This window comes from Pleurodeles waltl, chromosome 3_1, assembly GCF_031143425.1.
Source record: "Pleurodeles waltl isolate 20211129_DDA chromosome 3_1, aPleWal1.hap1.20221129, whole genome shotgun sequence".
In the NCBI taxonomy this organism is placed as follows: domain Eukaryota; kingdom Metazoa; phylum Chordata; class Amphibia; order Caudata; family Salamandridae; genus Pleurodeles; species Pleurodeles waltl.
In genome coordinates this window covers 1,530,262,044-1,530,276,170 of record NC_090440.1, presented here as the reverse complement: position 1 = coordinate 1,530,276,170, position 14,127 = coordinate 1,530,262,044, and positions in this window count along the sequence as shown.

Sequence of the window (14,127 nt, the reverse complement as noted above, 5' to 3'; positions counted from 1 at the left end):
CTTAATTTTAGCTGTAGTTTTTCACCAGAGTTGGTGCAGATAGCGCTGAACATCTCTAGACACACGTGTTTCTGGATTTTATGCTTCATCAGCAGAGATCAAAAAACAAATTTAATCAGGGGTTGCTGAGAATGCTGCCACGGTCCTCTCAGGTCTCAGTACCCCTCACTGGCGCACAGGTGCATCTCCAAAAGCTCATCAGCTTGTTGGCTCAAGGGAGCCTTTTTAAACAGAAGGGGAATGGATGCACACTGCCTCACGTCACAGCACAGTTCGCTGCTTTGCACTGTGGTAAATGCAGTACAAAGTTTGTGCTTACTTGGATATTAGCTGTAGTTTTTTCACCGGAGTTGGTGCAGATAGTGCTGTACATGTCTAGGAAGTGTGTTTTTGAATTTTATCCGTCATTAGTAGAGATGAAAAAACGAATTTCATCAGGGATTAAAGAGAATGCTGCCACAGTACCTCTCACTGGACATGTCTAGAAAGTGTGTTTTTGAATTTTACCCTTCATTAGTAGAGATCAAAAAACGAATTTCATCAGGGATTAAAGAGAATGCTGCCACAGTACATCTCACTGGTGCACAGGTGCATCTCCAGAAGCTCGTCAGCTTGTTGGCTCAAGGTAGCTTTTTTAAACAGAAGAGAGATGAGAGCACACTACCTCACATTACAGCACAGGTCACCCCTTTGAATTGTGGCAAATGGAATTCAAAGTTTGTGCTTACTTAAAAATGAGCTGTAGTGTTTCACCAGATTTGGTGCAGATAGTGCTGTACATCTCTAGACACATGTCCTGATTTTATCCTTCACCAGTAGGGATCAAAAACAAATTTCATCAGAGATTCTGAGAATGTTGCCACAGCCCTCTTAGGTCTTAGTACCTCTCACTGACGCAAAGGTGCATCTCCAAAAGCATGTCAGCTTTTTTGGCTCAAGGGAGCCTCTTTAAACAGAAGGGGATGGGAGCACACTGCCTCACATCACAGCACAGTTCGCCCCTTTGCATTGTGGTAAATGCAGTACAAAGTTTGTGCTAACTTGAATATTAGCTGTAGTTTTGTCCCCAGAGTTGGTTCAGATAGTGCTGTACATCCCTAGACATGTGTGTTTCTGGATTTTAACCCTTCATCGGTAGAAATCAAAAAGCGCATTTCATAGGGGGTTGCTGAGTATGCTGCCACAGTCCTCTCAGATCTCGTTACTTCTCACTGGCGCACAGGTGCATCTCCCAAAGCTTGTCAGCTTGTTGGCTTAAAGGAACTTTTTTAAACAAAAGGGGTTGGGTGCCTCTTTGCATTGTGGTAAATGCAGTACAAAGTTTGCTCTTACTTCAATATTAGCTGTAATTTTTCACCAGAGTTGGTGCAGAAAGTGCTGTACATTTCTAGGTCTGTAATCTTCATTACTTCAAGTTGAAGTCTTCCTTGTCATTGTCCTTACTGTATGGATTTTCATAATGAAGAAGATGGATGAGGAGTGTTGGAAATGGTCCTTTCTGCCGGGTTACCCCCAAACGTTTTGCCTTTCTCCTCCTATTTTTCTGACCCTGATTTTTTGGCTTTAGGACTCTGGGCACTTTACCACTGCTAATCACTGCTAAAGTGCAGGTGCTCTCTCCCCTACAACTTGGTATAATAGGTTTACACCTGTTTGGCTTATTTAATTTACATATAAGTCCCTTGTAAAGTAGTATAAGATGTACCCAGGGCCTGTAAATTAAATGCTACAGGTAGGCTGCAGCACAGATTGTGCCACCGACAGACCTGTCACAGGCCTGCCACTGCAGGGCCTGCATGCACAGTTTTCTGCCACCCTGACTTGGCAAGTCAAGCTACTTGCCAAGGTCTAAACTTCTTTTTTACTACACCTAAGTCACCCTTAAGGTAGGCCCTAGATAGCCCTATGGCAGGGTGCTGTGTATGTAAAAGGTTGGACATATGTCTTTATGTACTACATGTCCTAATAGTGAAAAAACAGCCTAATTAGTTTCTCACTACTGTGAGCGCTGCTCCTCTCATAGGACTGCATTGGCAATGCCCTTACATCTGTCTAAGTGGCATCTTCTGATCTATGAGAAATAGTGTGGGCATGTAAAGTATGTTTGGAATGGTAGTGAGAAATCCTGTTTATTGTTGTAAGTGGAGGGAGCACTGATCACTCTCTTGACCCCAATCAGTCCGTAGTTGGGGCTGATAGGGTCTCCAAAATCCTGCCCTGGCCAGGTGAGCCTTCCATTTTGGCCCGGATCAACGCTGAGGGTCTCTGCAAGGGGCACCATGAAGAATCCCTACTGTGTGTGCACTGATGAGCTGTGGTGCTGTGACAAAGCTGAAGGGAGAGGAGGATTGTGGTGACTGCCTTTCCCTTTGTCCAAGGGAACAAAGATGAAGCCTGCACTAGTTAGTGCCCCCGGGGCAGAAGCAGGTGCCGCCTATAGTGTAATCACTGACGAGCCCCAGGCCAAAGCAACGAAGAAGCCGGCCACTCGCATTGCTGTGAGCACACTCAGCAGCACGTGCTGGATGCAAGTTGCCTGGAAGAAAGAGCGAGTTGAGCGCTCCTCTGTTTGGACTGGGTGGCCTTTGGAGAAGGAGTGGTGTGAAGGGCACCCGCTCCCTGTGTCCCACGCCTCAAACGCCGGAAGGAACTCTACTGAGAGGTCCCTTTACCAGAGACTGAAGTGTTGAGGAGAGGACGCCAGTTGCCCACCCTGTGATCTCTTCCCAGGTATCTGTTGGGCGGGGCATCCTGACTTTGGTGTTTGGTTCAGCCGCACCGCACAATCGCGGGTGACTGCCTGTGGTTCTGGTCCCTCCACGTGGGGGAAGGTGTCAGAAGGAGCTGGAGATACATGGGCGACTGTGCAGCGTACTGAGGGCGGCAGCCCTCTTTGCAGTGCTGTTGCTTTGGGAGGCCCACAGAGGGCTTCCCCGTCTGCCATACCTCCAGGGGCATTCTTGTGTAACTGCGGGATGGGACAGAAATCTCAACGGGGGCCCCATTCTGGCTAGGAGTGAGAAAGTACCATCTGTTTCATAATAGGAGCCCAGGGACTCCGACGCTGACCAGAGGAGATCTGCCTTTACTGTGTACCCTCTAAAAGGAGAGCAGATGTACAACAACCTTCATGTAGAGTGTGGTGTGGGGGTGATTCTCTGAGAGGTTATATTTCCCCACAATGTTTCTCCCCTCATTCTGTATGATGCATTTCCTCCTTTTTATGACCTGATTGGTGCTGTATGTCATGCTGGCCGTGTATGGGTGACATACACATTTTTCAGGGTCTGCCTCATATGTGGGGGTTGGGGGGTATTTTGACCTAGGCAGTATAGGAATGTTTCAGTAATGACTTCCCTGTAATGTTCTACGGCATATGCAATAAGGAAATATTTTCCTCTTATATTTTGCATTTGTGATGATGATAATGTGACAAGTGCCTGCGTGGTACAGTATTACTAACTCATGTTGTTATTAGTCTAATGATGGTTTGTGCAATAAGTATATTTTTCTAAAACATGTTGGGAGTTTTGTTTGCAGTGTATTTACTGTGTTACTGGTGTTGTATGTGTTGTGCAGACGCTTTACACATGACCTCTGGGGGTAAGCCTGATTCCTCTGTGCCAAGCTACCGGGGATGAGCACAGGTTATCTTTGGTGTGTAACTTACTCGCCCTGAGTAGAGTGGTGGGTTCTGCCTGGCTCAAGTGCATACCCTAGCCAACCTGAAACCCGATTTCTAACATAGCTTATCAGCAGTGAGGATAGGACTTGCATTTGCACAATGCCACAGTAACTCATTTTGCACTACAGCTCTGCACTTAGACCATTATGTGTTGTATTTTGTGACTCTTCTGTTCCCTCACATCAGTCATTATATTTATTGTCCCAACTTCATATTCTTACACCTTGGATTCTTGTGTGTTGTTGCACTCACCTGGCCAAAATGAAGCCAACCTTCAGTCTTGAGGAACTGGTATATTACACAGTGAAAGAGTTAAAGGGCTTTTGAAGGGAGAAAGGGTTAGCAGTGAGTGGGGAAGCCGCACAGCTGTACCTTTGGAAAAACCTGGTGGCTTCTGAGCGCTAGGGGAGCAATAGCAGGATTGAACCAGGGGGTGGTGGTTTTGAGAAAGACCTAGAGATTTGTGAAGACTCTGAGTGGGAAGGTTCCCAGTCAACACCCTAGGGGGGCAGTGTAGGAAAGTACCATCTTGCCTGGCATGTTACCCCCATATTTCACTGTATATATGTTGTTTTAGTGTATGTGTCACTGGGACCCTGCCAGCCAGGGCCCCAGTGCTCATAAGTGTGCCCTGTATGTGTTCCCTGTGTGATGACTAACTGTCTCACTGAGGCTCTGCTAACCAGAACCTCAGTGGTTATGCTCTCTCTGCTTTCTAAATTGTCACTAACAGGCTAGTGACCAATTTCACCAATTCACATTGGCATACTGGAACATCCTTATAATTCCCTAGTATATGGTACTGAGGTACCCAGGGTATTGGGGTTCCAGGAGATCCCTATGGGCTGCAGCATTTCTTTTGCCACCCATAGGGAGCTCTGACAATTCTTACACAGGCCTGCCACTGCAGCCTGAGTGAAGTAACGTCCACGTTATTTCACAGCCATTTACCACTGCACTTAAGTGACTTATAAGTCACCTATATGTCTAACCTTCACCTGGTGAAGGTTGGGTACTAAGTTACTTAGTGTGTGGGCACCCTGGCACTAGCCAAGGTGCCCCCACATCGTTCAGGGCAAATTCCCCGGACTTTGTGAGTGCGGGGACACCATTTCACGCGTGCACTATACATGGTCACTATCTATGTATAGCGTCACAATGGTAACTCCGAAGATGGCCATGTAACATGTCTAAGATCATGGAATTGTCACCCCAATTCCATGATCCCCCGAGTCTCTAGCACAGACCCGGGTACTGCCAAACTGCCTTTCCCGGGGTTTCACTGCAGCTGCTGCCAACCCCTCAGATAGGTTTCTGCCCTCCTGGGGTCCAGCCAGGCCTGGCCCAGGAAGGCAAAACAAAGGACTTCCTCAGAGAGCGGGTGTTACACCCTCTCCCTTTGGAAAAAGGTGTCAGGGCTGGGGAGGAGTAGCCTCCCCCAGCCTCTGGAAATGCTTTGATGGGCACAGATGGTGCCCATCTCTGAATAAGCCAGTCTACACCGGTTCAGGGATCCCCCAGCCCTGCTCTGGTGCGAAACTGGACAAAGGAAAGGGGAGTGACCACTCCCCTGACCTGCACCTCCCAGGGGAGGTGCCCAGAGCTCCTCCAGTGTGCTCCAGACCTCTGCCATCTTGGAAACAGAGGTCCTGCTGGCACACTGGACTGCCCTGAGTGGCCAGTGCCAGCAGGTGACGTCAGAGACTCCTTCTGATAGGCTCTTACCTGTGTTACTAGCCTATCCTCCTGCCTAGGTAGCCAAACCTCCTTTTCTGGCTATTTAGGGTCTCTGCTTTGGGGAATTCTTCAGATAACGAATGCAAGTGCTCATCAGAGTTCCTCTGCATCTCTCTCTTCACCTTCTGCCAAAGGATCGACCGCTGACTGCTCAGGATGCCTGCAAAACCGCAACAAAGTAGCAAAGACGACTACTGCAACCTTGTATCACTGATCCCGCCGCCTTCTCGACTGTTTTCCTGGTGGTGCATGCTCTGGGGGTAGCCTGCCTCCTTCTTGCACCAGGAGTTCTGAAGAAATCTCCTGTGGGATGACGGAATCCTCCCCCTGCAACCGCAGGCAACAAAAGACTGTATCACCGGTCCTCTGGGTCCCCTCTCAGCACGACGAGCGTGGTCCCTGGAACTCAGCAACTCTGTCCAAGTGACTCCCACAATCCAGTGACTCTTCAGTCCAAGTTTGGTGGAGGTAAGTCCTTGCCTCCCCACGCTAGACTGCATTGCTGGGTACCACTTGATTTGCAGCTGCTCCGGCTCCTGTGCACTCTTCCAGGATTTCCTTCATGCACATCCAAGCCTGGGTCCCAAACACTCTAACCTGCAGTGCACAACCTTCTGAGTTGTCCTCCGGCGTCGTGGGACTCCCTTTTGTGTCTTCGAGTGAGCTCCGGTTCACTCCTCTTCTAAGTGCCTGTTCCAGTACTTCTGCGGGTGCTGCCTGCTTCTCTGAGGGCTCCCTGACTTGCTGGGCGCGCCCTCTGTCACCTCATCCAAGTGGCAACATCCTGGTCCCTCCTGGGCCACAGCAGCATCCAAAAACCCTAACCGCGACCCTTGCAGCTAGCAAGGCTTGTTTGTGGACTTTCTGCGTGGGAACACCTCTGCAAGCTTCTACATGACGTGGGACATCCATCCTCCAAAGGGGAAGTTTCTAGCCCTCTTTGTTCTTGCAGAATCCACAGCTTCTACCATCCGGTGGCAGCTTCTTTACACCCTCAGCTGGCATTTCCTGGGCATCTGGCCACTCTCGACTTTGTCGCGACTCTTGGACTTGGTCCCCTTGTTCCACAGGTACTCTCGTCCGGAAATCCACTTTAGTTGCTTTGCTGGTGTTGGTCTTCCTTGCAGAATTCCCCTATCATGACTTCTGTGCTCTCTGGGGAATATAGGTGCATTTTACACCTACTTTTCAGGGTCTTGGGGTAGGCTATTTTTCTAACCCTCACTGTTTTCTTACAGTCCCAGCGACCCTCTACAAGCTCACATAGGTTTGGGGTCCATTCGTGGTTCGCATTCCACTTTTGGAGTATATGGTTTGTGTTGCCCCTATACCTACGTGCTCCTATTGTAACTTTACATTGCTTGCATTACTTCCTTTTTGCTATTACTGCATTTTTTTGGTATTGTGTACATATATCTTGTGTATATTTGGCATCCTCATACTGAGGGTACTCACTGAGATACTTTTGGCATATTGTCATAAAAATAAAGTACCTTTATTTTTTGTATATCTGTGTATTGTGTTTTCTTATGATATTGTGCATATGACACCAGTGGTATAGTAGGAGCTTTGCATGTTTCCTAGTTCAGCCTAAATTGCTCTGCTATAGCTACCTTCTATCAGCCTAAGCTGCTAGAAACACCTCTTCTACACTAATAAGGGATAACTGGACCTGGTACAGAGTGTACGTACCCCTTGGTACCCACTACAAGCCAGGCCAGCCTCCTACAGGCAGTGACCCCAAAGAGTTTGAAGCAGAGGGAGAAAATGACTGGGCAGGGATGCCAGCAGACAGGGAGGACCCCATAGATAGGGAGTCCCTTACTGGGTCTAGTGCCAGGAGCAGTGTCACCTCCCATATCCTGGCACTGAGGAACTCAAGGATAGACAGGCTGAGAGGGACCTGAGATTGCAGCTGGCACAGCTGGCTGTAGAGGAGAGAACGCTTGCTTTTTAGGGAACAAAACTGATCCCTGAGCATAGTTTTGAGGTTCTGGACTCACCAGCACAGCAGGTGAAGTCCAGTGGTAGCAGCAATACTGATCCTAGTGTGGAGGATTTTTGCAAAACTCTAGATGGATAGGTGAAGCGTAGCACAGCAAACAATTGTGGAGGGCTGAACAATTTAATCATCAGAGAGCACATGTTCTGTTGTTGTTTTCCAGGGCTACGCCAACACCTGTAGGGTGGTATGTTCTCAGACCTGAGGAAACTTGCAAAGGAGGCAGTTCTCTTTGTGTGTACCAGGGGGTCTGGTGAGCCACTTGGGAGTGATCCTAAAGGGGACATGCTCAGGTTCCCCCCAGCCGAAGGCGGGAGAGGCTCAGAGTAGCCGAGACAAGTCCCCTTGTAGTGGGGGTGGGGTACAGGCTCCCATGTCCCTTTTAAGAGTAGAAGGAGAGGTGGGGGTGGGAGACGTCCCAGGAAGCCCTATACCCAACCCCAGAGCCTGGAGAGTTTCCCGAGTGGGTCCAAGGAAGAGAACTTAGTCTGTACCAGGAGACCATCCACTGAGAGGGACCCCATAGTGTCAGGAGAACTTGGGGGTGGGTGACTGAAACCAGCATCCAACCAGTTCAGGGATCTGGCAGTACCACTCTGTAGAGGAGGGTAAAGAAGCACAGATGGAGGGGCTTGAGGTTGAAAAAGGACCCTCCCCTAACTCCTGTTGAGCCCAAGGGTACAGACCCTCGGTTGGAGAACCAAGTCAAGGGTACCCCCCTGACCTGGTCAAAGGGGTTGCTGCCACCGGCATCCCTACCACTTTGTCTTCTAGGGGTACCACTCTAGATGGGAGGATGCAGAACTCTAGAAGAAGGGGCAGGGGGAGGAAGGACTTACCTCTGACCCCGGTCCAGCCTAAGGGTACCAGTTGCAGGATGGCTTCCCTGAACTAGTGGGAGAGATGGGCAGGACAGCTGACATATGAATCCTGACAGTTCTGGAATCTAGGGGTAGCACTTCCAAAAGGAGAGTATGGAACCCCAGAAGGAGGGGCAGGGGGAGGAAAGCCTGGCCCCTGTCCAGCCTAAGTGTACAAATCCTGGGCTGGAGCACTCAGCAGCACGTGCTGGGTGCTGGTTGCCTGGAAGGAAGAGCAAGCTGAGTGCTCCTCTGTGTGGACTGGGCACTGGGTGGCCTTTTGAGCGGGAGTGCTGTGAAGGGCACCCGCTCCCTGTGTGCCATGCTGCCATCGTCAGAGGGAAACCCCCGATGAAGTCCCTCCACCCAAGACCGAAACACTGAGGAGGGGACCTCAGTTGCCTGCCCTCGATCTCTTCCCAGGTACCTGTTGGTTGGGGCATCCCGACTTTACCGTGTACCCTCTAAAAGGAGCGCAGGTGTGCAGCAACCTTCATGTAGAAGTTAGTGTGGGGTGAATTCCGGGAGAGGTTATATTCTCATTATATATGATTCATTTCCCCCTTTTTTGACCTGACGGGTGCTATATATATCATGCTGGCTATGTGGGGGCGACATATACATTTTCAGGGTCTGCCTCATATGCAGTGGGAGGGTGTGTTTATTATGTATGACCTGGGCTTTATATGAATGTTTCAGTAATGTCTTCCCTGTAATGATGTAGGGCATATGTAATATGGAAATGTTTTCCCTTATTTTTTGCATTTATGATGATGATGATCTGACAAGTGCCTGCGTGGTACAGTATTACTAACTCATGTCATGTTTGGTCTAATGATGCTTTGTGCAATACAGTATATTTGTATATAACTTGTTGTAGAGTTTTCTTTGCGGTGCATTTATAGTGTCATTAGTGTTGTGTGTGATGTGGAAGCGCTTTACACATGACCTCTGGGGGTAAGTCTGACTGCTCTGTGCCAAGCTACCAGGGGTGAGCATAGGTTATCTTTGGTGTGTAACTTACTCGTCCTGACTAGAGTGGTGGGTTCTGCCTGGTTGAGGTGCATACCCTAGAAAACCAGAAACCCCATTTCTAATAAGGAGGTAAAGGCCCAACATACCAATAATCTTAACTACTTCAAATTCTCTTCGTCACAGTGGTGTATAGAGTCAGGATCTACACTAGGAAGACAGATGAGGGAGTGTACTAAAGGAAAATACTGCTAGAAGTGAGGCAATAGGATAGAGAACAGAAGATGACCACCAAATTATCGTTCGGTATAAAGCTAATGTATGATATTTGATTTCAGGTATGCCACAGTTCCACAGAAATCAGAACTACATTGTAATATAGCTTTCTCAAGTAATTGGCAGTTCCTTTACCAATACAATTGTCTCTAATTGTATGGGGCTTAGCCCTAGTGCAAACTTCAAGTAAATAAAATATAGTGATATTTAACAAGAGTAAGATTTAGACTGACAACATAAGTTATCTCGTTAGTAGACTAGTTTATTAGAATAGCACATACGCTGTCTTTTAGAGTGTGGTGGTGAGTCTGAAAATCAACTGAATTGGCATTATAACAGAAAGTTATAGCATCTGCGTAGTTCACAGTACCCCAAATCCAGTAATATCCCATGTGGTAATTCCACCTGAGTTAGCGCCTTAGCTGCTGAGGATTTTCCAATGCATTGCTGAGTCATTTTAGATGTTTTTGACAATTTGCACTTAAGCCTTCATAAGTTTTTTTTAATGAAGTGTGACCTATAAAAAATGTGCGTCCCCTTTTCCCTACAAGTTGGGGATTTAAGGACTCCTAGGGTTTGTGGATTGCTCTGGAGGAAACTGCGGAAAATAACAAGAACATAGCAAAATTTTGTATTTAAAAAAAAATAGGAAAAAGCCCTGTACAACAATGTAAGTGGCTTCTTTCCTAAATATTGCATCAAAAAAACATTATTGTGCTAAAATCACCATCTTCTCAACCTTCGGAAATAACCAGAATTACCAAAAACATTTTTTTACTACAGTTCCACATGTTTTTTAAGTGGTAGTCGACTTTTCTTATTTTTTGTGCTTTCTACCTTCTTACAATTTGAGATGGAAGCAGTTGCTGGGCGAACCAGGAAGGCTGTATAGTTCTGAAAAATAAACAAAATTAATTCTGAATTCAGCTAGGGGTCATTTGTGTACATCATCCATGGTTTTTCCAAAGAAACTAATTGTTGGAATAAAATATAATGAACTAAATCAGAAAAAATAGAAATGGGGGACAACATTTTCATCTGTAATTTATTGCACTGAAGGGCAATTTACAAAACCTGTATATCCATCAGATCCTTGTGATTGCAGTAGTGTCTAGCCTATGTTGGTTGTCCAAAAATACACAATACAAAGATCCAACAACTGAGGTGCAGCTTATAACGATTTTTCAATATGTACTAACCATGCATAAATTCATATGTAAAAATCGAGTTAATGAGAAATGGGTATGCACTCTTGTAGTGTGCCCTAAATTCTGAGTTTAGTGATAATGGTTATTTGTACAACTCTGAATTCATGGTTACCCATTTTATCAAGTGATTCAGGGCATTTTGCAAAATGTGTCCTTTCTTAAGCGTTGATTTAATTTGGAAGCAAAAATAAAGAGAAATTCAGTTGACACTAGCAAATATTTTGCTATTTTGTATTTGTTACCCTGCTCCTGATAAAAAACAACATCTCAGTTTGTGGTTGTGCCTATAACCAGTGGCACGAGTCACAATTCGACACATAAATGCAATTCAGGCATTGCATGGCTTTGTCAATTCTAAATAAGTTTTTGCGTTTACCCTGCGCACAATGCAAGGGCGATAAAAAAGCTTTACAAATATAGGCCAAAGTGTTCTCAGAGTGACCTTCCATAAACATTGTAGACAATATGCTGCTTTGAGAAAGGTCATGAGAGGATAATTTTCAATATTGTCAATGAGATCAAATCTTTTAATAATAAATGCCAACGTTTATGAAAAGTACTCTTGATTTTGGATACCTCTTTGTTATACATTGTTACCAGTCTTTTTTCAAATGTATTTTCCTGCTCTGTTGCTTTGTACTGAGTAGTACTTTCTCCCTTTTAATACACATTAAATGAGTATCCACGTGCCAGAAATCTTAGTTTTTCACTCAGAATATTTTCCTTCATTTCTGTCTCTGAAGAGCAATTTGTCTTGCCCTGGCACATTTACCAGTAGGGGATGCTCCATTTACAATTTCGGTCACACTGACTTAAGGCATGGAGAACATAACTAGTAGCGGTAGATTTCCTATAAATTGTAAGTTCTATTGTACCATTTTGGATATAAATTGTAATGTCCAAAGATTCTGTGCCACTGGAACTAATCTGCACCCGGGTGAAGAACTCCAATCAGGATGAAACTGGTCTTTGGTTGCTTGTGTTCCAGTTCGGAGAGGACCTGGCCTTGTAGTTTCGATTGGACTGTTTCTATTGGGGCAGACTCAAGACTGATTTGCATATGGCAGGGTCCAAACTAAGGTGGCATGGTGAGCAAAAGAACAATACTTCCCTGATCAGTTCCCAGTGGTCAGACAAATTTTCAACATTCCTTCCATCATTAAAGTTAGGGGTTCTGAAACTGATATCTCAAAGCTCCTCTTCTGTGGGCTACGGGTACTGATGAGCACCAACAGAGGACCTTGGTGGGATGCTCAAGAGATGTTGTCAGGCTTGGAAGGACACTAGCTTGCCAGGCTACAGCGAGCCAAAGGGGCAGAAAATGGAACCACCCACCACATGGACCCAGAAAACTAGGACCCTGTGGGATTCCTAAATAGCAGTGTTTCCTTCTCTTCAGAGACTTGCTTGGCTAGGAGTGAAATCAGTTGGAGAGGTGAACCGTGAAGCTGCAACACCATTTGACTCACTACCTAAGAGATGCCGCTGACTCACCTGGTTACAGACTGGAACTATCGCTAAATGTAAGGCTGGAGGGGAAATAGATGGTGCTCCATAGCACCTGGATATAGGAGTAAGGGGCAAATGAAGCATTATGGTGTGATCCCCATTTACTCAGTAAGATGGAAGGACAAGCCAGTCCATCACCACACAGAGAATTTGAGCAGTGTGTGCTCCACAGCGCCAACTTATAATCAGGCTGTACACACAATATTTGTCACTGGCTTGTCACTGACCAGGGTTTACTGGTCATTCTAAGAGGCACATCACCCTGACTGCTCAATGAGGGATACGCTGCTGGAGAAGGCAAGAAAGATTATTTGCAGGCAACATAGGCCATGGATGGAACCTTAACATCTACTAGAAAAATCCCATCTGAATGGAGATTGACAAAGCCTGTCTGTCTGGAACTTGCCCCCTCCCTCCATCAGACCAGCAAATTGCAGTAATTGGCTCTAATTAAAAGTAAGTGAGAGCAGGCTACTAAAGGCCCCCAGTGCAGATGCACAATGTCCACAGCAGTAGCAAGCAAGCACGAAAAGCAAGAGAAGGGACAAACTGCAGATGATGACCTGATCCTCTGAGTGATTTGGTAAGCCACCCGGTCAAGAGACAATTCTTGGATGACCTCTTTAAGGAGCTGCGAGATGTCTTTGCTGCTGTGTGTGATGACATCAAACAGAAGCTGCAGGAATCCCGGAGAGAAGACAATGGACTGGACCAAAGAATATCCATTCTTAAGGCATCAAACCATAGTTGAGAAGAAGAAATATACGTATTTAAGGGAGAAGTACTTAAACTCTGGGAACAAAATATTCTCCTGCAATAAAAGCTCAAAGATGATGAGGTCAAGGAGGAATAACTTGAGAACACTGGGCATCACGAGCAGCACTGAGGGTGCAGACATTGAAAGCTGTAGACAAGGATTCTTGTGCTACCTTTTGGAAAACAGCAAGGCCCTGATTAAACTGGATCAAACCCATAGAAGGGCGAATAATGCCTCTCAAGGAAATGTCACAGTCTTGAAGGTAGATTTGGTTATTTCACTACTAAATGACTGACTTAGTCTGCCAGATATAAGGGTAATCCCTTCCAGTAGCCACAATGAATCTGACACAGAAAGGTGCCTAGCATATAGTAACTTTTAGAAGGAGGGATAAAGCCCAGTGGACAAACACCTGCAAAACCAAACCACTATGACTCCAGAAGGCTAAGATGACTTGAAACCAGAAGATGCCAAGCGGTGTGCTGGAGATAGGATGGATGGATGAAAACTGGTGTTGCCGCCTTGAACAATGAAACAGAAAAGGCAAAGCTGAGAGTAGAAGATTACTGCAGTGCAGAGAAATAAGGGAAAAGAACACAGGCAAAGGTTCAGAAAGAAATCAAGGAGCATGGAACACAGCGAACAACTACTTGAAGCATTGTGACTCAAAGAGTAGAAAGAGTCATTTCCTCTTACATGTCAGGAAACAGTAAGTTATGTAGTCTCATATTGATTTGAGAAAAACTGTCAGTAACTTGAATAGAAATGGCCATCTTAGGTTGGGACGGATATTACTTTCTCAAACAACCTCACCAAGTAACCCTGGGAGGGAGAAGGACTAGCAGACCCATGGTGTAGGAAGCATTGTCTGTAAGAAGGCCATGGTGGTTCGGAGCCACTGGGTAAATGGTAAAGGCTAATGCAGTTTCTGGCCTTGCACAGAAAGAAAAGCACCACGTTCGTCTAAGACATAGTCACTGTAGAATGGCGGACGGGACAGCAGCTGAACCAGTAACTGCTGCAGTGGAATTCCAGGAAAACGCTTCCCAGGAATTGGCAGAGGTAACTCTCCTCAAGAGAAGAGAATTCCAAACAGTGACAACATTTCTACGGTGACCTAA